Source organism: Chrysochloris asiatica, unplaced genomic scaffold (assembly GCF_000296735.1).
Source record: "Chrysochloris asiatica unplaced genomic scaffold, ChrAsi1.0 scaffold00024, whole genome shotgun sequence".
NCBI lineage: Eukaryota > Metazoa > Chordata > Mammalia > Afrosoricida > Chrysochloridae > Chrysochloris > Chrysochloris asiatica.
Genome location: NW_006408542.1, coordinates 7428319 through 7453857, shown reverse-complemented (window position 1 = coordinate 7453857; position 25539 = coordinate 7428319). Strand labels below are relative to the sequence as shown.

At 39.2% G+C, this 25539-nt stretch overlaps 1 protein-coding gene and 1 pseudogene across 2 annotated transcripts in view; one reads left to right on the top strand and one right to left on the bottom strand.

The window, feature by feature from the left end:
• The window catches only part of MAP4K3 (mitogen-activated protein kinase kinase kinase kinase 3), a 295533-nt gene that overhangs the window by 61073 nt on the left and 208921 nt on the right, over positions 1-25539 (top strand). The gene's annotated exons all lie outside the window — the stretch shown is intronic.
• On the bottom strand, positions 20101-20382 carry LOC102834764 (annotated as a pseudogene).

Below are 25539 nucleotides of genomic sequence, written 5' to 3'. Positions count from 1 at the left end.
AAGATGTCAGCTTGAGGACTAAGGTGTACCTGACCCAAACCATGGTATCTTCAATAACCTCGAATGCATACAAAAGCTGGACAGTGAATAAGAAGACCGTAGAAGAATTGATGCTTTTGAGTTATGGTGTTGGAGGAGAATATTGAAGGTGCCATGGGCTGCCAAAAAACCAACAAATCTGTGTTGGAAGAATGAGCCAGAGGGCTCCTAGGAGGCCAAGATGGCCAAACTTCGTCTCTCAGAGTTCGGACATACTGTTAGGAGGGACCAGTCACTGGAGAAGGATATCATGTTTGGTAAGGTGGAGGGTCAGAGAAAAAGAGGAAGACCCCTAATCAAATGGATTGGCCAAGTGGCAGCATTGACAGACTCAAGCATGGCAACAGTAGCGAGGTTGGCCCATGATTGGGCAATGTTTCATTCTTCTGTGCATAAGGTTGCTATGGGTCGGTACCAACTCTATGGCACCTAACAGCAACAACAACAAGTCATTTCCAACCCATTGTGAATTTTACCTTTTTTTTTTTTTAACAAATTATGTTTTTAAAAAAATTTAACAAAAAACATTAAATATTTTTTGTGTTCTTTTGCTTTGTTCTAGAATATAATTCAGCTTCCTGGTGTGGTGCTGTAGGATAAGCACTGGGCTGCGAACTAAAAAGTCAGCAGTTCAAACCCATCATTTGCTCCTTGGGAACCCTATACAGGGTTATTAATGAGTTGGAATTGACTTGAAGGCAGTTAACAACAATAACAAGTATATAATTTAGCGACTTTGAAAATTTATATCTTTTTGAGGATTGTGTTTAAGCATAGTTAGGAGTCCTGGTCTCGCACTGCCGGTTAATGTGCTGGACTACAAGGTCGGTTTGAAGCATAAGGTCAGTGGTTTAAGCTCACCAGTCACTCCTTGGAAACCCTATATAGGGTCGCTATTGGTTGGAACCAACTTTACGGCACTTAGCAACAAGAAGAAAGTGGGACCAAAGTAGTTTTAATCTAGAGTTAAGTTTTCCCATACTGGAGCAGTATCCTGTGGACTCTGACTTGACGCTTCTTGAATTATTAATGTTTTCCACTTTGGCTGGCGGGAACCCGAATTCTTCTTAACCGTTAATAAGCTCTAAGAATTGTTCTATTTCCTCTTTTCTGGTGTGGCACTGTAGAATAAACACTGGACTCTGCTAATCACAAAGTTGGTGGTTCAAACCCACCAGCTGCTCCTGGGAAGTCCTTTGTAGGGTCAGATGAGTCAGAACCAAGTCTTTAGCACTTAACAACAGCAGGCTTTCCTGTATGTTTTGGGTATTTCCTCACATGCATATGCTGATCAGTCCTGAGCTGAAAACTTGAGAGAAGCGCTCAGCATCTCGGAAGCTTACTCATTGTGCATTTCTTGTCTCTCTGGTACCATGTCTTACGACTCTTAGCGTCCTTGGCTCTCCTGGTCTCCCAGCTCTATTGCCCCAATTCAGATTAACCTTCATATGGGTTCACCATCTCTAGGCTTTAAGTTGGGACAATTTTAGGACTACATAGGGTCTTATTTTTAATTTTTCAGGGTCTGCTGTACTGTACTGTATAATGGTCGGTGTCTAACAGCAGTTGTTTTTCATGTATTTGTTCATTAGTTTAGTTTTATTTTTTTAGGTAGAAGGGTATATGGTTACTTGGCCAAGTGTCTTATTTTTGTTGTTGTTAAGAAAATACATAGCAAAGCGTACAGTTTCTACATGTGCGCTTAATATCATTCTTTGAGTTGTGTAATCTCACTCTCTCTTACCTGTTAACATAAATTTAGCACCCCCTAATGTTCTGATCTAATCTTTGGGAGTTGTGTTTGCCAATTGGATCTCATATAGATAGATAGTCCTGGTGTGGCACTGTATGATGAGCATTGGACTGCTAACCTCAAGGTTGGTGGTTCAAATCTACCATCCACTCCTCGATGGCACTTTATTACAGCAACAGTAAGAACAACAACAAGGTAGTCCTTTAAAGGAGTATAATGTTCAAGGCAGATTTTTTTTCACTTGTTAAGATAAACTATGGTTTGAGGAAGACTTCAGGGGATTGATTTTGGTTTAAGGTTTAAAGATTATTTTAGGGCAATAGTTTCAGAGGTTCATCTAGTTTTCATGACTCCAGTGTGGGGTCTGAAAGAATTTGAAGTTATGTTCTGCGTCTCTCCCCCCGCCACCCCCCCCCCAAAAAAAAAAAAAATCAGGATTCTTTTTATAGAATCTTTAATCACTAGGAGTAGAAATAGAAGTAAAATAATTGAATAGATATTTCTAATTCTGTGAATGCATGAGTCGGGAAGGGCAGGAAGCATTGTGGATGACTTTTATGATTCTAACTTGAGCAGATAGAATAGCTCGTTTTTATATGGAGGATGGGAGGTTGAATTCATGGGGGACAGGTAACATTTTCTAGTTGGTGTTTTGGATCTTGAGCTTAGAGAAAACAGGTCTAAGTAAAATGTGTCTGCTTATGTTGCCACTGAGAGCCCTGATAGGATGATAAGCAATAGACTGCTAACCGAAAGGTTGGCAGTTCAAACCCACTAGCTGCTCCATGGGAGAAAGATGAGGCTTATAGCCTTGGAAGTCCTACACGTGATCCCTATGAATCGGAATCGACTGGGTGGCAGTGAATGAGTCCGAGTGATGCTGCTGCTGGGGTTGGGTTCTTGTTTTAAGCTCACCAACTTGTTTTTCTTCTTTGTGAGCATGCTTTTAAACATTATAAGAATTTGAAAAATACTTTTATTTTAACCCACCCTCATAGAAATATTATTTACATAGCCAGTTCTTACATGAAAACAAAGTCCTACTTAGGACCGTCTCTTGTAGTAAATACTGAAACATATGCTTTGCAACAGGACACTTCTTGGTACTCTTTGTAAGTAAGTACTCAGATTTTTCTGTGATGGGTCTGTGACTTAGATTTACCAGGCCCCTGGGCAGCCAGGGAAGAGGGTCTTAGAAGAAAGGTAGTCCTTTTGACCTATGTTTCATTTAACTGGTTTCTAAGATACTTGAAATAAGTACCTGCCACTTATGTTGCCAAACCAACCCCACTACCATCTGGTCGATTCTGACTGAGTGACCCTGTATAGGGTTTCCGAAACTGCAAATCTTTATCGGAGCAATTCATCTTTCTGCTACTGAGCAACTGATGGATTTGAACTGCCAACCTTTGGGTTACCCACATGTACACTTACCCACAGGTACACTTACATTGTTGTTTTTGTTAAGTGCCGTTGAGTTGGTTCCGACACAGCACATCCTGTATAGGGTTTCCAAGGAGTGGCTGGTGAGCTTGAACTGCTGACATTGTGGTTCAATCCGACCTTGCAGTCCAGTGCATTAACCCACAGTGCCATACCAGGACTAAAACAATAGATGTTGGTTTTTTCCTTTCTTTGCTGAGCTACACAAAAATCCCTGCCACTCAAAAGATGGAAGCAGTCCTTCTCTTCTGGTTCCCATTCCCTTTTTTGCTGTTGTTTCATTAGAGAGAAGAGATTGTGGCACATATTGGAAATACCTTTTTTCATATGTTTTCATTCTTTCAGTGGATTGAAGACTGACTGCTGTTTACCACCACAAGCCTGCTGGCTTTAGCATAATCCCAGCCTGACCTGCATTGCGCTGACTAATAAAACCTTTATCAACACTGTCAAAAGTATTTAATACTGCCTATTAAAAGTGTTTACTCTTCTTGGTGACTTCCTATTAACATAAAAAATACATCTTGAACAGGTAAACAGTCTTGCTTTCTGCTACCAGTTTTCAAAGTGGAATACTTTCTCTAGTTTTTAATAGCAATAGAGAAACTGGGATTGCATAGGTGATGTTGGTGTTTCATACAATTATTGTTGTTAAATGCTGTAGAGTAAGTTCTGACTCATAGCAACCTTATATAGAATTTCTGAGGAGCAGTTGGTGGGTTTGAACCACTAACCTTAGTGTTTGCAGTCCAGTACTTAATGCTAGACACCGGGACTCCTCACACAATTATTAGTATTTAAAAAAATTTCTTCATTCCTTTAAGTATCACTCAAATAACATCTTAGATGATGTAATACATTTTTTGTCAAATAATAACCAAGTAACCAGTTTGGAATTCTAGTGTGGCGCTGTGGGTTAATGCGATAGAGTGCTAAATTGGTTTGAACTGTAAGGTCGGTGGTTCAAGCTCACCAGTCACTCCTAAGAAACCCTATACAGGGTTGCTGTGGGTCAGAACCAACTAGCCGGCACTTAGCAACAACAACCAGGGTATTAGTGTGCTTGAATTTCAAATTTGATTTTTAAGTTACAACTTTTTGAGTAGCTAATATGTTTATTTACACATTTCAAATATAAAAATAAATTTTTTTTAATGAAGTATACCCTGAACAATTTCGTTCCCATCATTCCCTTGTACCCATCCTCCCTAAGCCCACTGCTGTCTAGTTGAATCTTACACATAGAGACCCTTTAGGACCGACTAGAACGACTTCTTTGGGTTGCCAAGCCTAAATATTTCTGCCAAGGAATGCCTGATGGGTTTGAACTTAGGACTTTGTGGTTTACAGACCAACTCTTAAACCTTTGTGTCCCCAGGGCTCCTTCTATCATTCTCTCTTGTTAAGTGCCGTTGAGTCAGTTCAGACTCAGAGTGACCCTGCGTGTGATTTCTGAGGAGCAGCTGGTGGGTTTGAACGTTTAACCTTGCAATGTGCAGTCCAGTGTGTATCCTATAGCACCACACCAAGCCAAACCCCTTACCTTTGAGTCAGTTCCTATTCATAGTGAGCCCATGTGTTACAAAGTAGAACCTGCTCCAAAGGGTTTTCTTGGCTCTAGTGGTTACAAATTGGGCTGCCAACCTCAAGGTCAGCATTTCGAAACTACTAGCTGTTCTGCAGGAGAAAGATGAGGCGTTCTGCTCCCGTAAAGATTTATAGCCTCAGAAACCCTGTGCAGGGTTATTAAGAGTTGGAACCAACTCCACGGTATTTTACAACAATCTTTATATGGAGTTCTGGTGTGGGGCTGTAGGACAAGCACTCGACCAGAAGGCGAGTTTGAACTGCAAGTTTGGTGGTTCAGATCCGCCAGCTGTTCCTCAGAAACCCTATACTGGGTGGCTGTGAATTGGAACTGACTCAATGCCACTTCACAACAACAATTTTTATATGGAAGCTAAATGTGAGGTCTTTCCTCCTCAGTGCTGTGGTTATTGTTGTTGTAAAGTGCTATTGGGTCAGTTCCGACCCTGTATAGGCTACCAAGGAGCAGCTGGTGATGTAAACCACCATTGTTGTGGTAAATAGTCCAGTGCTTTTCCGACAGCACTACACCAAATTGTATAACTCAGGAGTATTTCATAGCTATTTTTAGTCATTTTCTATTTATCTTCCCTGAGTCATTTTATTCAAAGACCTCATTCAAATATATATATTCTTATCTTTTACTCAAAAGATGTCCTTAAAAAAAAAAAAAAATCTGTGTGCCCTGGATCTTTCTCTTGGTTGTCAGTTGCTGTCAAGTCACACTGACTCATGGTGCCTTGTGTATATGAGAATGAATGTAGCCTTTTGTTAAGTGCCATTGAATCGGTTCCGACTCATAGTGACCCTGTGTAAGGTTTCCAAGGAGCAGCTGGTAAGTTTGAACCACTGACCTTGAGGTTGAGTGCTTATTCTACAGTGTGACACCAGGATGCCGAATGTTGCCTGGTGCTGTGCTATCTCCATGGACATTGGTGGGTCTGAGTCCATTGGGATGATTGGGTCAGTCCATCCGATGGAGGATCACCCTCTTCTCTACTAAACGTAATGTCCTTTTCCAGCAGTTAGCCCCTCCTGATGATGTGCCAAAGTGAGATGAAGTCTTGGATAATCTGTGATCCTTAGGGTGTTCATTGGCTAAGCTTTAGAAGTGCTTTACAGACTTTTCTGTCTAGTCTGAAAGCTGCTCACCATGGGTAACCCTTCTGATGTTTCACATATCCTTGGTATTTCTTCCAACATCATACCATATAAGCCACTACAGTATGACACACTGACAGTTCACTGGTGGTCTCTTTCCTTATTAGCACATAAAGATCTTTGTTATTTTGTCTTGCAAAGTAATCATTTATGTAAATATGCCATAGTTCATTCACCCTACCCCCAGTGACTGGACACTTGAATGCATTCCGTTTTTTTGTTATTATAATTTCATAGGGAAAAACTTTGTACATGTGTTCTTTTTTTTTTTTTTTTTGAAACTTTTTATTGTGAATTGAATGAAGGTTTACAAGCAGCTCATCAGGTTTACATCCAACAGATCATACACTTTGTTTCATCTCAATGATTGTAATCTCCTCCATGTAGCAATAATTATCCCACTTCCTCCCTGTGATTCCTATTTCCATTCCACCCTCCTTCCCAATCCCTCTAACCTTGTCCTCAGATAAATGTTGCCCATTTGATCTTGAATGGTTGACCATTTCATGGTGAGCATACCTCACTAATATTGTTGTCCCCCTGTGTACCTGTCTATTGTTTAACTGAAAATTGGACCACAAGGATAAGTCACTTCCAGACATAAAAGGGTTCATAGTCTCAGGTTTTCCAGTTTCTTTCTGACTAGTCAGCCCAGGCTTTTTTATAATTTTGAGTTTTGGTCTATATTTTTCCCACTCTTGTGGTACCTTCAAATGTGATCCCGTTCAAGAGCAGTTGGTAGTGGTAGCCAGGCCCCACCTAATTCTTCTGGTCTCAGATTTGCAGAGAGACTGGTGTTCATGTGTTCCATTAGTCCATTGAATTAATTAATTCCAAGCATCTTTAATTCTCATCACTCTTCTTTCTTCCACGCCTGGAGAGACCCATGGTTGCGCCTTCCTTAGAGAGCTGCTCGTGAACTTTTTAAAGCCCAGACTCCACTCACCAAAGTAGGCTGTAGCACAGTGTCTTTGTGGACTATGCGACGCCAATTGACCATGGTGTCCCCTGAGACTACTCCCCTGAGACTACGCCCCTGAGCCCCCAAGCCTAGCACTTTGTTATCTCAAGGTATTTGGTAATGTCCAAGAAGTTTCCATTTTGTCCCTGTATGTTCCACCACATTCGTAGATAGGTGTGTTTGCAGCAAAGATGTACATGCACATGTGTGTTTTACATGTGTGTACATGTTTTGGTTATTGAAATTCCTATAAATGGGATGCTAAGTGAAAAGGTAAATGTATTTGTAATTTCCTTCATAAAGGTTCTACATTTGATATTCCCATCAGCAGTGTGTGAAGGACCCTGAATCCTGACAGATTGACAAGAGAATGTTGTAAACTATATAAACTTAAGTGGATTCTTGCTAGTCTTATAAGAAATTTGATCTTAGTGTGTTTTCACATCTGCGTTTCTGTTTTCATGACTTGGGTTAAACATCTTACCATGTTTAAGGGTCATTTGTATTTTGCGTTTTCCGGGTACTTTGTTTTCTCCTGGATGGCCTTCTCTATTTGTAATCATTAGATTGGTGTTTCATGATTTGTTGTTGTTTTTAGGTGTTGTTGAGTCACCTCTGGCTCATAGGGACCCTAGGCATGAAGGAATGAAACACTGCTTGGTCCTGCACCATTCTTAACATTGTTATGTTGGATTCCATTGCTGTAGCCATTGTATCAGTCTGCCTTGTTGTTGGGGTCTTCCTCTTTTTCAGTGACCCTCTAACAAACATGTTCTCCAGGGTCCGGTCCTACCTAAAAACATGCCCATAGTATGTTGTCTTTTGGGCTGTATACCTTCCAAGACAGCTTGTTTGTTCTTCTGGTTGTCCATGGTTCTTTCAGTATTCTTCACCAACACCATAATTCAAATGCATCAATTCTTGTCCAGTCTTATTGATTGTCCAGCTTGCACATGCATATGAGACCACTGAAAATATCGTGGCTTGTATCAGGGGCACCTCAGTTCTCAGAGTTGCCCCATGTAATAAGCTGTTTGATTCCATGATTGATGCTTTCATGTGCATTGATTGTGGATTCAAGTAAACTGAAATCCTTGCGCTTTAATCTTTCCCTCTGTTTATCATGATGGTATTTATTGATCCAGTTGTGAGGATTTTTGTTTTTTCAACATTGAGTTGTATTCCATTCTGAAGGCTGTTTTTTTGATATTCATCAGCAAGCGCTTTAAGCCCTCTCTGCTTTCAGAAAGCAAGTTTATATCTTCTGTTTATCTTAGGTTGTTCTGAGCTTTACCCTAAGCCTGATGCCGTATTCTTCACGTAGTTCAGCTTCTCAGATTATGTGCTCAGCATATAGGTTGCATAAGTATGGTGAAAAGATACAACCCTGACGCATACCATTCCTGACTGTAAACTCTGCAGTATCCCCTGGTTCTGTGTGAATGACTGCCTCTTGGTCTGTGTACAGGTTCTGCATGAACAGATGTGTTCTGTAATTCCCATTCTTCACAATAGTTCCCATAGTTTGTTATCCACACAATCAAATACCTTCCCATAGTCAATAAACATAAGTAAACATCTTTTTGGTGTTCTTTCTCTGCTTTTAGCCAAGATCCATCTGATGTTAGCACTTAGATCCCTTGTACTTTGTTCCACGTCTTCTTCTTCTGAATCTGGTGGCTCCTTGTCGATGTGCTGGTGCAACCATTTTTGAAGGCTCTTCTGCAAAATTTTACTTGTGATGTTGCTTGATAATTTCCATGTTCTCTTGGGTTACCTTTCTTTGGAATGGACACAAATATAGATTTCTCCCAGTCAGTTGGCCATTTGACAGTTTTCCAAATTTCTTGACATAGGCTAGTGACTGTTGCCAGCTCCACATCAGTTTATTGAAAGATTTCAGTTGCTATTCCATCAATTTCTGGAGCCTTGTTTTTCACCAAGGTTTGCAGTGCAGCTTGGACTTCTTCCTTCAGGATCATCATGTTTGGATCATACCTCCTGAAGTGGTTGAATGCTGACCAGTTCTTTATGGTACAGTGACTCTGTATTCCTTTCATCTTTTGATACTTACTACATCACTGAATGTTTTGTATATAGAATCCTTCAATATTACAAGCTGAGGCTTGAATTTTTTTTCTTCAGTTCTTTCAGCATGAGAAATGCTGAGCTTGTTCTTCCTTTTGGTTTTCTAAGTTCAAGTCTTTGCACATTTTATTATAATGGTTTGTCTTCTTGTGTTGCGCTCTGAGGTTTTCTCTTCATTTCTTTTACTTCCTCATTTCTGACATTCATTTTAGCTACTGTATCTTCGAGAACAAGTTTCAGAGTTTTTCTGACATCCACTTTGGACTATTCTTTTCTTCCTGTCTTTTAAATGACCTTTTGCTTTTTCTATGTGTGTTGCTCTTGATATCCCACAACTCCTCTGGTGTTCATTCATCAGTGTCTAATATATCAAATCTGTTTGTGAGATGATCTCTAAATTCAGTGAGATACAGTCATGGTTGGAGTCCTGGTTTGGTGCTGTGGGTTGTTAATGCACTGGACTGCAAAGTCAGTTTGAACCACAAGGTCAGCGGGTCAAGTCATCAGCTTCTCCTAGGAAACCCTATATAGTGTCCCTATGGGTTGGAACTGACTCGGCATCCCTTAGCAACAGCAATAGTCAGGGTCATATTTTGGCTCTTGTGGACTTAATTTTCTTCAACTTCAGCCTGAACTTGCATGTGAGCAGTTGATGGTGTGTTCCACAGTAAGTCCCTGGCTTTATTTGGGCTAATGATAATTGAGCTTCGCCATCATCTCTTCCCACAAATGTAGTCAGGTTAATTCCTGTGAATTCTATCTGCTGAAGTCCATATTTATAATCACCTTTTATGTTGTTGAAAAAAGTCATTTGTAATGAGCTCCTTGGACTTGAAAAATTCTGTCATATGATCTGTAGTGTAATTTCTGTCATCAGGGCCATATTTTCTAGCTACTGATCTCTCCTTTTTGTTTCTGTCTTTGTCATTTTAATTACCAGTAATTATCAGTGCATGTTGATTACATGTTTCAGACTAAAGAACTTGGTAGAATTCTTCAATTGTTTTACCCCTGGTTTTGGTGATTGGTGTGTTATTTTTAATAATAGTTGTATTAACTAGTCTTCCTTTTCGCTTGTTGCTGTTGTTAAGTGCCATCAAGTTGGTTCTGATTCATAGAGACCCTGTATAGGGTTTCCAGGGAGTGGCTGGTGAGTTTGAACCACCGACCTTGCAGTTCAAATCAGCCTGCGATCCAGTGCTTATCCAACAGCCTTCCTTGTAGGCAAATAGATATTATCCTATCACAGATAACATTGTATTTCAAGATCTTGAAATATTCCTTTTGATACCCTGTCTCTTCACTTTGTCATTCCTGTCATGGTAAACCTTATGATTATCTGATTCAGAATGGTCAGTAACAGTCCATTTCAGCTCACTCTAATGCCTACGATATCAATCTTTAGATGTTCCGTTTCAGTTTTGACAATTTCTGATTTTCCTACATTCATACTTTGTACATTCCACGTTCTAATTATGAATGGATGTTAGCAGCTGTTTCTTCTTTTATTTTTGAGTTATGCCACATCAGTAAATGAAGGTTCTGAAAGCTTTGCTCCATTCCCAGCATTAAGGTCAACTGTACTTTGAGGAGGTAGCTTTTCCTCAGTCTAATTTTGATTAACTTCTAACCTGAGGCATCTCGTATTCTGGCACTATGTCAGACAATGTTTTGCTGCTGTTAATAAGGTTTTTAGGGGCTAATTCCTCTTAAGTGTTCCATCACTTTTTTTCTTCCTAGTCTGTTGGGGAGTGTGGTGGCTCTGTAGTTCTCAACAAGCACTGAACTGCAAATCACAAGTTTGGCAAGGTGAGCCACCAGCCTGTCTTTGGAAGAAAGATGAGCTTTCTGCTCTGTAAAGAGTTGTAGCCTTGGAAGACCCTGTGCAGGGTTATGAGTTGAAACCAACTGGACAACACTTAACAACAGTCTTTTCTTACTTTGGATTATCTGTTGAAAGCTGTCTATGACCCTGTTGGTATTAGAAATACTTGTGGCATAGCATGCAGCGCTACAACAATACATAAGCCACCACAGTACAACAAACTGACTTATATGTGTGCATTTCATGATACAAGTTGCAAATATAATCCCAAGTTTTTCAGTTTTCTTTTTAAATATGCTGGAGTTCGCAAGAGAGCATTATGCAAGACCACTTACCTTTTCATTGCAAATACTTGTTTTAAACAGCATAAAAGACAACTATATACATGGACCTCACCAGATGGCATACACAGAAATAAAATCTGTAAAAAGAGATAGTGGAAAAGCTCCATATCATCAGTGAAAACAAGGCCAGGGGCAGACTGTGTAACAGACCATCAATTGCTCATATGCAAGTTCAAGCTGAAGCTGAAGAAAATAAAGTCCACAAGAACCAAAGTATAACCTTTAACATATCCCACCTGAATTTAGAGACCATCTGAAGAACAGATTTGAAGCATTAAACACTAAACAGTGAAGACCCGAAAAGTTGTGGGATGACATCAAGAACATCTTAAAGGAAGAAAACTAACGGTCATTAAAAAGATAGGAAACAGGGAATAGACTAAGATGGATGAGAAGGAACTCTGAAACTTGCTCTTCAGCATAGTGATGCTAAAGTAAGTCAAAGAAATGAGGAGGTAAAAGAGCTGAACAGAGAATTTCAAAGGGCAGTTCTGGAAGACAAAGTTAAGTATTATACTGAAATTTGCAAAGACCGGGAGTTAGAAAATCAAAAGGGAAGAACACGCTCAGCATTTCTTAAGCTCAGGAAACTAAAGAAAAAATTCAAGCCTGGACTTGCAATATTGACGAATTCTTGGCGCTATAGGATACTGCACTAGACTGCAAGGTTGGCTGTTCAAACCTCCCCAACCACTCCTTGGAAACCCTATACAGGGTCTCTATGAGTCAGAACTAGCTCGACAGCACATACCAACAACAACATGGGCAAAATATTGTATGATGCTAAAGAAGATGGCAGGAATACTCAGTCACTGTACCAAAAAGAAATGGTTGATGTTCAGCCATTTCAAGAGGTAGCATATGATCAAGAGCCAATGATACTGAAGGAGGAAGTCCAAGGGGCATTGAAGGCATTTGCAAAGAACAAGTCTCTGGGAATTCGATGGAGTACAAATTGAAGTCTTTCAACAAACTAATGTGGCACTGAAAGCACTCACTCATCTATGCCAAGAAATTTGGAAGACAGCTACCTGGCCAACTACCTGGAAGAGATCCATAATTGTGCCCATTCCAAAGAGAGGTGCCCAACAGAATGCAGAAATCATCGGATAATATCAATATCACATGCAACTAAAATTTTGCTGAAGATAATTAAATAACGACTGCAACAGTACATTGACAGGGAACTGCCAGAGATTCAAGGTGGGATAAGAAGAGGATGTGAAACAAGGGGATAGCATTGCTAACATCAGATGGACTTTCTCTGAAAGCAGAGAATACCAGAAAGATGTTTACTTGTGGTTTACTGACTATGCAAAGACTTTTGAAGGTGTGGATCATGACAGCCTATGGACAACATTGCAGAGAATGAGTTTCTGGAACACTAAATTGTGCTCATGAGAAATATGTACACAGACCAAGAGGCAGTTGTTCAAACAGAACTAGGGAACAATGAATGATTTAAAATTAGCAAAGGTGTGCACCAGGTTTGTATTCATTCACCATACTTATTTAATTTAGTCTGAGGAGCTCTGGTAGCGCAGTGGTTATGAATCGGGTTGCTAACCTCAAGGTTGGCAGTTCGAAACTACCAGATGTTCCACGGGAGAAAGATGAGGCTTTCTGCTCCCGTAAAGATGTACAGCCTTGGAAACCCTGTACAGGGTTGCTATGAGTCGGAACCAACTCCATGGTACTTAACACCACCAACAACATATGCTAAGCAGTATAATTAAAGAAGCTGGATTATATGAAGAAAATGTGGCATCAACCTGCAATCAGCCTTGCTTGCTGAAAGCAGAGGGCTTAAAATACTTATGATGAAGATGAGGATCACAGCCTTTGTTATAGAGTGCACGTCAATGTAAAGAAAACAAAAATCCTCATCACTGGACCACTAAATAGCATTGAGATAAATGGAGAAAAGATTGTAGTTGTCAAAGACTTCATTTTGCTTGAATCAGTCATCAACACTCATGGAAGCAACAATCAAGAAATCAAACAACGTATTGCATTAGGCAGATCTGCTGCATAAGAGCTCTCTAAGGTGTTGAAGAGCGAAGATGTCAGTTTAAGGACTAAGGTATGCCTGACCCAAGCCATGGTATTTTCAGTAACCTCATATACATGTGAAAACTAGACAGTGATTAAGGAAGACTGTAGAAGAATTGATGCATTTGAATTATGGTTTTGGAGGAGAATATTAAAGTACCATGGACTGCTGAAGCAACAAACCAATCTATGTTGGAAGAAGTACAGGCAGAGTGCTCCTTGGAAGCCAGGATAGCCAGACTTCGCCTCTCATACTTCAGACATATTATCAGGAGGGGACCAGTCCCCGGAGAAGTATATCAAACTTGATAAAATGTAGGGTCTGAGAAAAAGAGGAAGACCCCAATGAGATGGGTTGACACAGTGACAGTAGCAGTGGGCTGAAGTGTAGCAGTGATTGTTAGGCTGGCCCAGGACTGGACAGTGCTTCGTACTGTGGTACATAGGATCTTAATGAGTTGGTACCAACTCGATGACACCTTACAACAACAAAATAAATATATAACACAGCATTTCCCCATTTATTTCATTTAAAATATGTAACTCAGTTGTATAATTGTTCCACCACCATTGAAACCCAATGCCCTCTTTCCCCTCCCTTTCACCCCTGCCAACAACTAGTAATAAACATTGGTGTCTATGTGTTTGCCTATTCATGTTAGTGGGTTCATAACAGTAGTTGTGCTTTGAAGGTTCAGCCATGTATCAGGAATTCGTTTATCTTTATAGTGGTGTAATATTTATGTTTTTACCACATTTTGTTTGTACAGTAATCTATTGGTAGACCTTTAGGCCTATTGTGAGCTATGCTGAAGTGAACTTTTAGTATATAAATTTCTGTTTCTGTTCCTGCCTTCAATTCCTTGGGGTATATGCTTTGGATTGGTATTGCCAAGTCATGTGGTAGTTGTATGCTTAACTTTTTAACGAACAGCTAAACTTTTATGCAGTGACTACCATTTTGAATTCCACCAACAATGGATGAGTATTCTCATTCTAATTTGGTTTTGCTTATGATGTTCTTTTGCTGTTCAGAAGTTGTTTTTATGTCATTTATCTTTTCTTTTAGGACTCTTAGATTATTTTGGTCACAGTTTATAAGCAGGACTTTTTTCTTACTTTCAAGGGTTTTAAATTAAGCAGTGTTTTTCTAATCCATAAATGTGTGTTTTTCTTTTCTTTGTCCTTTATCAGCATTTCTATATTTTATCCATTTTGAGTTTATCTGGCATGTGATTTGAGATATTGATGCAATTTGATGTTTTTCTAAATGTTTAATTGCTAGATACCATATATTAAAAAGCCCGACTTCCATCCACTGATTTGAGATGCTGTAATAGTTAATTCTTATAGGCGTGTATATGTGTCTGTTTCTGTACTTTGTATTGTTTCCATTTGTCATTTCCATACTGTTTTTATTCTTGATGTTTTAAAATGTTAAAATTGTTCTCTATTTATCATTTAAAAAAAGGTTTTCTGATAATTATTGCTTGCTCAATTTTTCAATAAGTACTTTAGAATCAGCCTATCTGGTTCTGGAGTGAGGAGGAGAAACATATGGTATATTTTCTTGGATGTATGAATTACAATTGAATAAGAAAAAAATAACCCTTTTATGATCCCCCCCCCCCCAAGAATGATTATTACTTTCTCCTCTTTGAAATTTAGCTTCACTTCATTAAAGGTTTTAAAATCTTTCATCAAAAACTAGCACGTTTCTAGTTAAGAATATATATATATATAAATGTTATTGTGATATTGGAAATATAAGGTCTTTTCTTTGTATCTTCTATTGTTTATATGAAGGCTGTTGGATTACTTATGTATTTTACACCTCAACATAAAACAAACGAAAATCCTCACAACTGGGCCAAAAGATAAATACAGTAAAGATGAAAGTTGTCAAGAATTTTGTTTTATTTAGATTTCACAGTGAAGAACCATGGAAGTGTAACAGTCAAAAAATACAAGTATTTTGATTTTTTTTTTTTTTTTTTTTTTTTTGTATTGGGTTAAGCAAATCTATTGCAAAATACCTCTTTAACAAAAAGGATTGAAAAGCAAAGATATCACTTTGAGGATTAAGGTGTACTTGACCCATACCATGGTGTTTTCAGTCATCTCATATGCATGTGATAGCTGGAGAAGGAAAAAGGAAGATGAAAGAATGAATGGTGTTAGTGAAAATATTAAGTAAGCCATATTCTGCCAGAAAAACAAACAAATCTATCTTGGAAGAAGGACAGCCAGAATGGTTCTTAAATGTGAGGGTGGTGAGACTCTGTCTCATGCACTTTGAACATGTTATCAGGAGAGTCTAATCCCTGGAGCCAGACATCTTGCTTCATAAAGTAGAGGGTCTGTGAAAAAGAGGAAGACCCTCAATGAAATGGGTTGACATAATGGCCACAATAATGGACTGAAGCATAGAAACAGCTGTCAGGATGGCACAAGTCCGGGCAGTGTTTTGTTCTGTTGCACGTTGGGTTGCTCTCAGTTGGAACCAACTCAATGGCTCCTAACAACAGCAACATGCTATTTGTATAGTGGCTATTACATAATGGCTATTCTTGCTAAAAATTTTTAAAAATAAAATTTACAGTTATGGGTAGCATTTGATTAAGGGCGTAGTTTTTTGGAGTTAAGGCTTGCTGGATTTAATTTCATTAACATCTGTGTGTCAAGTTACTTCACCTTTAAAATAGGCCTGATAATGCTTACTTCGTAAGGTTGTTGTTATGTGCCGTGGAGTCGATTCCGACTCATAGCGACCCTGCACAGGGTTTCCGAGGCTGTAAATCTTTACGGGAGCAGAAAGACTCGTCTTTCTCCCGCGGAACAGCTGGTAGTTTCGAACTTCTGACCATGAGATTACCAGCCCAAATCCTTAACTACTACGCTACCAGAGCTCCTTACTGAATACTGCACATAAAGCTTGGGGTACAATGCCATTATCAGTACCAACATCATTGTAATGTATTGGATAGTATCCTTCCCAAAATTTATGTCCTTCCCATGAATTTATCTGGAAATAATTTTTTTTTTGCAGATATAATGAGTTAAGGTAAGATCATATTGGATTAGTGGTGGTGGTGGTGTGCCATGGAGTCGGTTCTGACTCATAGTGACCCTGTATAGGGTTTCTGAGGCTGGAAATCTTTACTAGAGCAGAAAGCCTCATTTTTGTCCCACAGAACGTTTGGTAGTTTCAAACTGCTGACCTTGAGGTTAGCATCCTGACTCGTAACTTCTACGCTACTGTTGTCGTTGTTAAGTGCTGTCGAGTTAATTCCGACCCATAGTGACCCTGTACAGGGTTTCCGAGGCTATAAATCTTTACGGGAGCAGAAAGCCTAATCTTTCTCCTGCGGAACAGCTGGTAGTTTTGAACTGCCAACCTTGAAGTTCTAGAGCTCCCAATATTGGAATAGAATGGGCCTTTAATCTAACAACTGGTGTTATAAGAAGAGCAGAGATACAGGTGGCGAGACGCAGAAAAAAATGGAGATAGAAATTGGAGTTTCACTGCCAAAAGTTAAAGATCACCTAGGCTGTCAAAAGCTGGAAGAGACAAGCAAGAAAAAGGATTCACCCCTTTCCCTTTTAGGCTTCCTAGGGAGCTTGGCCCTTGTAGTCTCCAGAACTATGAGAGAATGCATTTCTTTTGTCTTAAGCTACCCACCTTGTGGTACTTTGTTATGGCAGCCACAGGAAACTAATATTGATTGTTATCTTATACTGAATGGTGTATATGTTGAATCAGGAACAAAACAGTCCAAGGTAGGAAGTTTATAAAATATTATGTAAGACTGATATCCTGTTGTATTTAGTCACCAAGGATAAAATATTAAAACACATCAAAGAGATTGATGGATTTTATCTACTTTCCATTGGGAATTCTTGCTGTAGTGGAAGTTGGCAAAAATCACGGAAAGCCTTGTATCAACATTGTGAAATTGTTTAAGAGGTTAAACGACAACCTGAAATCAGTCTCTGACAAAGTCATATAATCCTGTCTCTTTAGTGGTTTGCCTTGTGATATTTAATCCTTTGAAATGTGGAGATTTTTAAGTAGAAAGCACACATGATTTAGTAAAGTTGCATTTCATCATAAAAATCATGTGACTTACAATTAAAAATAATAGAGACAGTTTCATAGGTTTTTGTGGAAAGCAATAAAACTGAAATCTATTTGCTTTCATTTGGCCCTGTGCATGATATATTGTTGTTGTTATGTGCCATCAAGTCGGTTCTGACTCATAGTGACCTGGTATTGGGTTTCCTTGGAGTGACTGGTGGGTTTGAACCCCTGACCTTGAGGTTAGCAGGCCATTGCTTATCCTACAGCACCACACCAGGACTCTATGCATCAGTGGTATTCTTTAAAGCCTTCAGAGAATCTGCCAATTCTTTGCATTATTTCATTAGATGAACCACATCATCAGTGTCTTAGAATTTTTTTATGTTACAGATAGATTGTTGTGATGTATTTAAAAGTTATTAGTTCAACTTTCTTAGTACCTTTGCTTTTCTTTTGTTGTCACTAATAGTGCATACTTGAAAAAATTTTCACACATAAAAAGCGAAAGACCTGTCTACTCCCATTGCACTTTCCATTCTCCTTACTTGGTTACTATTGTTGTTTTGTTGTAAGTGTTGTCGAGTCGGTTCTGACCCACAGCAACCCTGTATATGGTTTCCGAGAAGTGGCTGGTGAGCTTGAACTGCCGACTTTGCAGTCCAGTACATAAACCCACAGTGCCCCACTAGGCCTCCATTTGGCCACTGGTGATTGGTTTTTCCTTTTAGAGCTTTTATATACATATGTGGCACAGTGTGGCTGTGTTTGTATTTGTGTGTGTATGTTATTTACTAATACACATAAATTTTTTTTGATAATATGTCATTATATAACTTTCTGATTCAATATAATGAAAATCTCATTAAGCCCAAACAGAAGAGGGATGGGGCAGATAGATGCTAAATAGAGATTGCCAGGGATTGAGGAATGTTGGGGTTATAGAAATCGAAAGTAAGAGCTCTTCCCCCTAGATAGTATGTCAAAGATTGAATTTATCAGGAGTTTATATTATAATTTTCCTAATAATGAATATTTCAGTTGTTTTTAGCATAATTTCTACAGTATATATTCTTATACACACAGCTTTGTAAATTTTCTTCGTGTATATTTTTACCTGCTTGTTGTTTAGATCCTCCTCTGTGCACACAAACACACATATTAGAACACAAATACTCTGAGAACATGTTTCTACCATCTTTCACATATCTTCAGTGCCTAGAATATGCCATTTCTCGGCAGTGCAGATGGTTAAGTGCTGGATTCCTCACTGAGAGTTTTGTGGTTTGAACCCACCCAAAGGTACCTCAGAAGGAGGGCCTGGCCATCGGTGGAACACAGTTCTACCCTACAACACATGGGTCCCCTAGAATATTAAATAATTGTGCAGTAAATATTTGTTGAGAGGATAAATTAATTGAGAGAGAGGGGTTAGGGGTTGGAGAGAAACTTTCAGGATGAACTTTTGGGGTGGGCACCAACCAGGTGCCATGGTTTAGGTCTTAGCCTTTTCATTAACTAGCCGTAGAGCAGCCACAGGCTGGATTTAGAAGTGGTGCTGTGGACCAAGGGGTAGGAGAACTTGGAATACCCTTTCTGATCTGTACTCAGTGTAGCTTCTTCACAAGAAGGTGCTTGGGGAGGGGGAAGCACAGTACCCACAGGCCTCTGATAGTGCTCCCCATTCCCCCAGGAGTAGTGATATTGTCGCTGTATAGTACCATCAAGTTGGTTTCAACTCATAGCAACCCTGTATAGGATTTCTGAGTCTTTAAATCTTTGCAGGAACTGTGAAAGCCTCATTTTTCTGTTGAGGAGCAACTGGTAGGCTCGAACTACTGACTTTGTGGTTTGCAGTCCAGTGCGTATCCTATGAGATGTGGTCAGTTGGAGATAGGGATACCTGAGAAAAGTTTTAACAGAAAATAGAGATTTCCAGATGTATGGGGAGAGCTTTGCCTTGAACTAGTAACTCTGCATTAGTAAGTGGGGCATGAGCCAGAGAGACCTGGCTTATTCTTTTTTTTTTTTTTTTTTAAGTATTCTTTGTTTACTTTTTTTTTTTTTTTTTTTAAGTATTCTTTGTTTACTTTTGGATTAGCAATTAACATACACAATTTATTTCAAGATGACATTTAGAAATTATTCTACTATGACAGCAGCAAAACTTAATTCTACAGTTACAAAAGAACTAAACTGGTATCCATACTTTATATTATTCTCATATGTATAACTATCATTCTAAAATAAATACTACTTCTAGGCAGCTGTCGCCAGCTTTTTAGGTTTAATTTAAGTATACAGACATTTTCAGTTATGGGGGACAATATGTTATGCTCCATCTACGTTTCTGAAATCGTTCTTCAAGAGCCAACTGGTCTAGAAACTACGGGACTCAACCAGTCCACAGAGCAGGCAGAAAAAAAGTTTCACTGAGGGACACTGGACCTGTCACATGACATCCAGAGATGTGATATTTTGCGGCTACTGAAAATATGTCAGTGTTGGCCTGCTGTCTTTTTCAGAATTAATTTCATTCCAAGAGTTAAGAATTGGGACATTTTATCGCTATCTTTTTGCTAACTTGATTCCCCTGAATGACCTCATTAGTGCTGTAGGCACTGGCAGCTTGGTCACCAGGCAAATCAAGTCTGCAATAAAGAAAGCCCATATTCAAAACATTGAACCCACTCAAATGATTTATTTTCAACATAAACATATAACCTGAAATCGAGCAACACTAACAAGATGATGTCAGCATCTCTTCTTCTATGGCTTATGTTTTGCCCAGAATTCCCGATACATGGAATACATCATACCAACAGTCATTGCTCCCACCACAAAGCCTTGGGCTGCCACCTGCATGTGGATCAGGTGGATGGACATTTTCGTGTCTCCCCTGTTCTTCAATCTGTATAATCCATATGCAACAATTGCTGCAAACCCTGCCATTCCAACGGGGACAAATGGTGTCTCTTTAGGTTTTCGGAGAAATTTTGATTCCTGACCTTCATCATACGAAGAAAGAGAAACGTCTGTGTTGGATGACATAGTGATTGAAGAATCTTCCAAGAGTCACAGAATCGCATAAACTCCCACCGGCTTCTGTCCCCTGCCTGCGCACTTTTCCCTGCCAACTTCTCTCTCCTGGTTTATTCTTTGTTCCTTTCTGAGAATATTTTTGGGATAACTTGTTAGAAATGACATTGCTGGATGAAAGGGTATGTATTTTTAAATGATGGTACTAAAAGTAGGTCCTTTAAAAATCACTGTGATTTCTGGGAAAATCCTGACCACATAAACAGCAAGAAAAGCAACTAAAAACTTATTACTAGCTGTCATAACTCTGAAATATGGTTGGCAGAAGACTAGAGCAGTGAGCTGCACACTGAATCAAAACAAGGATGTCATAGGTAGGAAACGAACTTCTTCCAAGATCCCCTCCCCTGTCCTTCCTGGTGCACCAGAATGGCTCTGAAAGAAGTAGGAAAGATCTTGCTAGTAAACTGTTCAGGGTGAATATTCTGACTGATCTGGAGGAAAGCTGGAAAGGTAAAAACCATAGTCAGGCAGGAAATGGAGCCTCAGAAAGCAGGGAAAGAAGTGGCAACCAACGATAGAGTACTATTCCCACCTGAGGACAGGTTAGTCCGTGCATGCTTTCTGATTGACTTAGTAACCAACAAAGGATTAAAAGGCTGCGCTGAGATTGGTGGTTGAATCCACAAGCTGCCCCATGGGAAGAAGTTGTGACAACCTGCTTCTGTAAGGATTTATAGCCTTGGAAACCCATGAGACAATTCTCTGGAATCACTTTGGTTTTGGTTTTCCTGTGGGATTTGAATTCCTCACGGCAAGGGTGGGAGCAGTAACCAAATACTAAGACAGAATCCCACCAGGGTATATTAGTGTGTATGTTCTGAGATGCCTGGGACCTACGTCTGGTCTGAACTCACAATATCACATAGAGGGAACAGTGTCTGGAGACAGTGTTATGTAAATGTTTCTTGAAGAAATTAGCACTTTTGAAAGCATTGTGTGTTTGGAGGGGTGCAGGGGAGAGATCGAGAAAGCTAACACAGTGTACAACTCTGATGTACCAACTTCAACAACAGAAAATCACAAAGCGGTAAACTGGGTATTATGGCCCGTTCAAGTGAAGGGAGATAAATTGTATTTATAGAAATCTGAATAATGAACCGATTGGAAACATTTAGGATCCTAGGTGGTGCAAATGGTTAAGTTCTCAGCTACTATCTGAAATACATACCGGTGGTTGGAGTCCACTCAGAAGTACCTTAGAAGAAAGGACTGGTGATCTACTGAAAGATCACAGCTACTGAAAACCCTATGGAACACAGTTCTACTCTGAAATACATGAGATGTGGATCATGACAAGCTATGGACATCATTGCAGAGAATGAGTATTCTGGGACATTTAATTGTACTCATGAAGATTCTGTACATAGACCAAGAAGCAGTTGTTTGAGCAGAACAAGGGAACATCGAATGGTTTCAATTTAGGAAAGGTTTGCCCTGGGGTTGTACTCTTTCATTATATTTCTTCAATCTGTATGATACAGAAATGATTCAAGAAGTTGCATTATATGAAGAACACAGCATCAAGATGAGAGGAAGACTCATTAACAACCTTGCTAGCTGAAGAAGACTTGAAATACATGAATAGTGGTTATGAATCTGGCTGCTAACCTCAAGGTCAGGAGTTCGAAACTACCAACTGTTCTGTGGGAGAAAGATGAGGCTTTCTGCTCATGTAAAGATTTACAGCCTTGGAAATCCTGTGCAGGGTCACTATGAGTCGGAACTGACTCCACGGTATTTAACAACAAAAACAAATACAAATGTTTAAAAACCTAAAATTGTACCCCATTTAAAAAAAAAAAAAAAAGTAAACTTTACTTTCTGGGAATTAAAAAAAGACTTAAAAATGCACATTTAAAGTATTTTATTGTATATCGTTGTCAATGCTGTGAAATCAGTTTTGATGCATAGCAGCTCTATATAGGGGTTCTGAAAAGCGGCTAATGAGCTTGAACCATCGACCTTGTAGTTCAAACCGCCCCTGCAGTCCAGCACATTAACCCACAGCGCCACACCAGCACACATACAATTAAATAAAATTCATTTGGTTTAGTTGCACTAGCTACATCTCAAGTGGTCAGTAGCCACATGTGGAATGGAGTTCCCATTTTATATAGTGAAGATCTAGAACAGTTCCATCCACACAGAAAATTCTGTTAGATAATACTGTTTTAAATCAGGGGATCTGTAAACTTTAAAAAAAAAAAAAAAATGGTGGTCAAAGTAAATATTCTGGGCTTTGCAGGACATATGATCTCTATCAGCTGCTCAAATCTGCCTTTGTACTTTGAAAGTAGCCATTGTTGTTGTTGTTAAATACGGTTGAGTCGGTTCTGACCCATAGCTACCCTGTAGAGGGTTTCCGAGGAGCAGCTGGTGAGCTTGAACCACCGACCTTGTGGTCCAAACTGACCTTGCAGTCCAGCGCATTAACCCACCGCGCCACACCAGGGCAGCCATACACAATACTTAAATGAAGGTGGCTATGTTCTAATAAAAACTTTATTTATGAGTACCAGATTTCATTTTCTGACCTCGGTTTTAGGAAATCTCATTGACCAGTGTCCTTTCTTATATTAACTCAGGGTTATTGATAGAGTGACTGTGTAATTATTCAGAGTAAATACGGTTTTAAATTTCGTTTTGAGAGAAAAGCAGATGGACTTCTGATGTGGTACTGTAGGATAAGCACTGGATTGTTAACCGCAAGGTTGGTAGTTCAGACCCACCAGCTGCTTGTATAGGGTCACTATGAGTCAGAGTCAACTCAGTGGCACTTAACAACAACATTAATAATTATGTTGGGACATAGGCATAAACCACAGGAATATATATGTAAGTCATCCTGATTGTCAGTCCGCCTTTAAATTGGCTGCTTGTGTGACACATCTTTACCTGTCAATGATGGGGAAGAAAACATAAGGCTATAGTGCTTTCATATGATCACAATTTGTATAAGAGGCACCTATCTTATACACTCCTGTCTTATACACTCAATAGCTCATTTCTTTCCATCCCTATGTCATCTTCTATTTATTATAATCCAGTCTGCTTTCAACCCGCTTCTTAAATGGCATATCCTTCATAGAGCCATCCCTACTACATCCCTTTCACACCTAGAAATTGATAAATATATTGCATAAAACTCAAATGACACAGTGCTCTAGACCGGGTTTCAAACTCAGTTCAGTGTATATGTATCAGAAGTACCCCAGCAACTTTAAATACAGATTCCGTGTTAATTCAGAATTACCAGTGGTGATGGTTTGTGTTTTTGTTTTTAAGGTCATCATATGGTTGTTAGTCATCCAGCCCACTGGTTTAGTATGTGGAACCCATTCATTTCTATTGCTATTATTTGATATAAACATTAATTTTAGTAATTAGAAGAATCTTAGAATTAATCTCTTTTCATCTTCTTGTTTTTAAGTTGGGATTGGAAGATGAGGAAGATAAGGGAAATTACTTGCTCAGGTCCCTTACTTTGTTACTGGCAAAGCTAAGATTAAACTTTACGTTCCTTCTTGCCCATTTCAAAACCTTCATATTCCTAGTTAAGTAGTAAGGTTTCAATACCTTAAGAGTCTTGGTAAGCAGACTGTCAGTCAGACTTGTTTTTTTATTACTGCTAATGACTGTCTGTAGATGAATTTGCATAGTTCCTGACACATTTTTTACTCTTAATGATTGAGTTTTCATTATATTATAGTTTGCCCCCAACTTTAGGAAATACTTTTCTAATAGTTGGCAATAACTCTGTATTCAGAACATAATCATCTCAGAGGCTAGCTGGCCTAAACTAAATTCTGGGGCAGCTTTGAAATTTAATAGTTTGCAGGAGCTCCTGTTTGTTGTTGTCAGTTCTAGATCTGTATGAGCGCCTTTGTCTGCTCACTCCCTTTTGAGAAGGTTGGTCCAGTATCTGAGTGTGTGTGTTTCTTACACCAGAATAAGTGTGCTACTAGGGCTAGGAAAAAGCTTGTGAGAACCTTTGATAACCTAAACTGAGCCTTAAAGGATGTCTAGGAGTTAGGACAAGGGAGAGAGGTGAGTCAAATGCTTGTCTAGTCCATGAGTGCCAAATTGTTAATATACTGCGTGAAAGAAGACAGTTTCAAAAGGTTATATGACGGATGATTTCATTTATATGACATTCTTCAAAAGTCAAAACTATAAAGATAGCAAATGAATCAATGGTTAGCGTTATGGAATGGCAAGTTGTCCAGTTTGGCTAGACCAAATTACGGAGTAGCTAGAAACATCAGGCTTTAGCCAATAAAGGATTTTATAGTTAAAATATTCTATATCACAGCTGGATATCCTTATACAAAGAACAAAGTTGAGCCCCTGCTTCATGCCATATAAAAATTAGCTTACTGTAGCTCACAGAACTAAAAGTATTGGATCTGAGAAGAAAACATAGAAAAAAATTTGTGTTAACCATGAGTTAGATGCTGGTTTCTTAGATATAAGACCAAAAGCACAAATGGCACTATATAAATAAGTTAGACTTCCACAGAATTTTAAAAACCTGCATCTCAGAAGACCTCATCAAGAGAGTAAAAAGTCAACCTCTAGATTTAGCAAACTATGTAATACATAAGACAGCATTTATATCTAGAATATATAAAAAGCTTTTAGAACTCCACAATAAAGACAAATAACCCAGTGAGCAAAGAAATAAATACACGTTTCTCCAAAGAAGATACTCAAATAGCCAATTGTTGTTGTCAGGTGCCATCAAGTCAGTACTGACTCATAGCAATCATAAATGTACAACAGAACGAGACACTGCCTGGTGCTGGGCCAACCTCACAGTTGTTGCCACACTTGAGCCCGTTGATGCTGCCACTTTGCCAATCCATTACTCTGGGGGTCTTGGTCTTTTTCTCTGATCTTCCACCTTGTTGTTGTTATTAGGTGTCATGGAGTCAGTTCCAACTCAGAGTGACCCTGTATACAGGGTTTCTGAGGTTGTAAATCTTTACAGGAGCAGAAAGCCTCATCTTTCTCCCGTGGAACAGCTGGTAGTTTCGAACTGATGACCCTGAGGTCAGCAACCCTATTTGTAACCACTACGGTACCAGAACTCCCTACCAAACATGA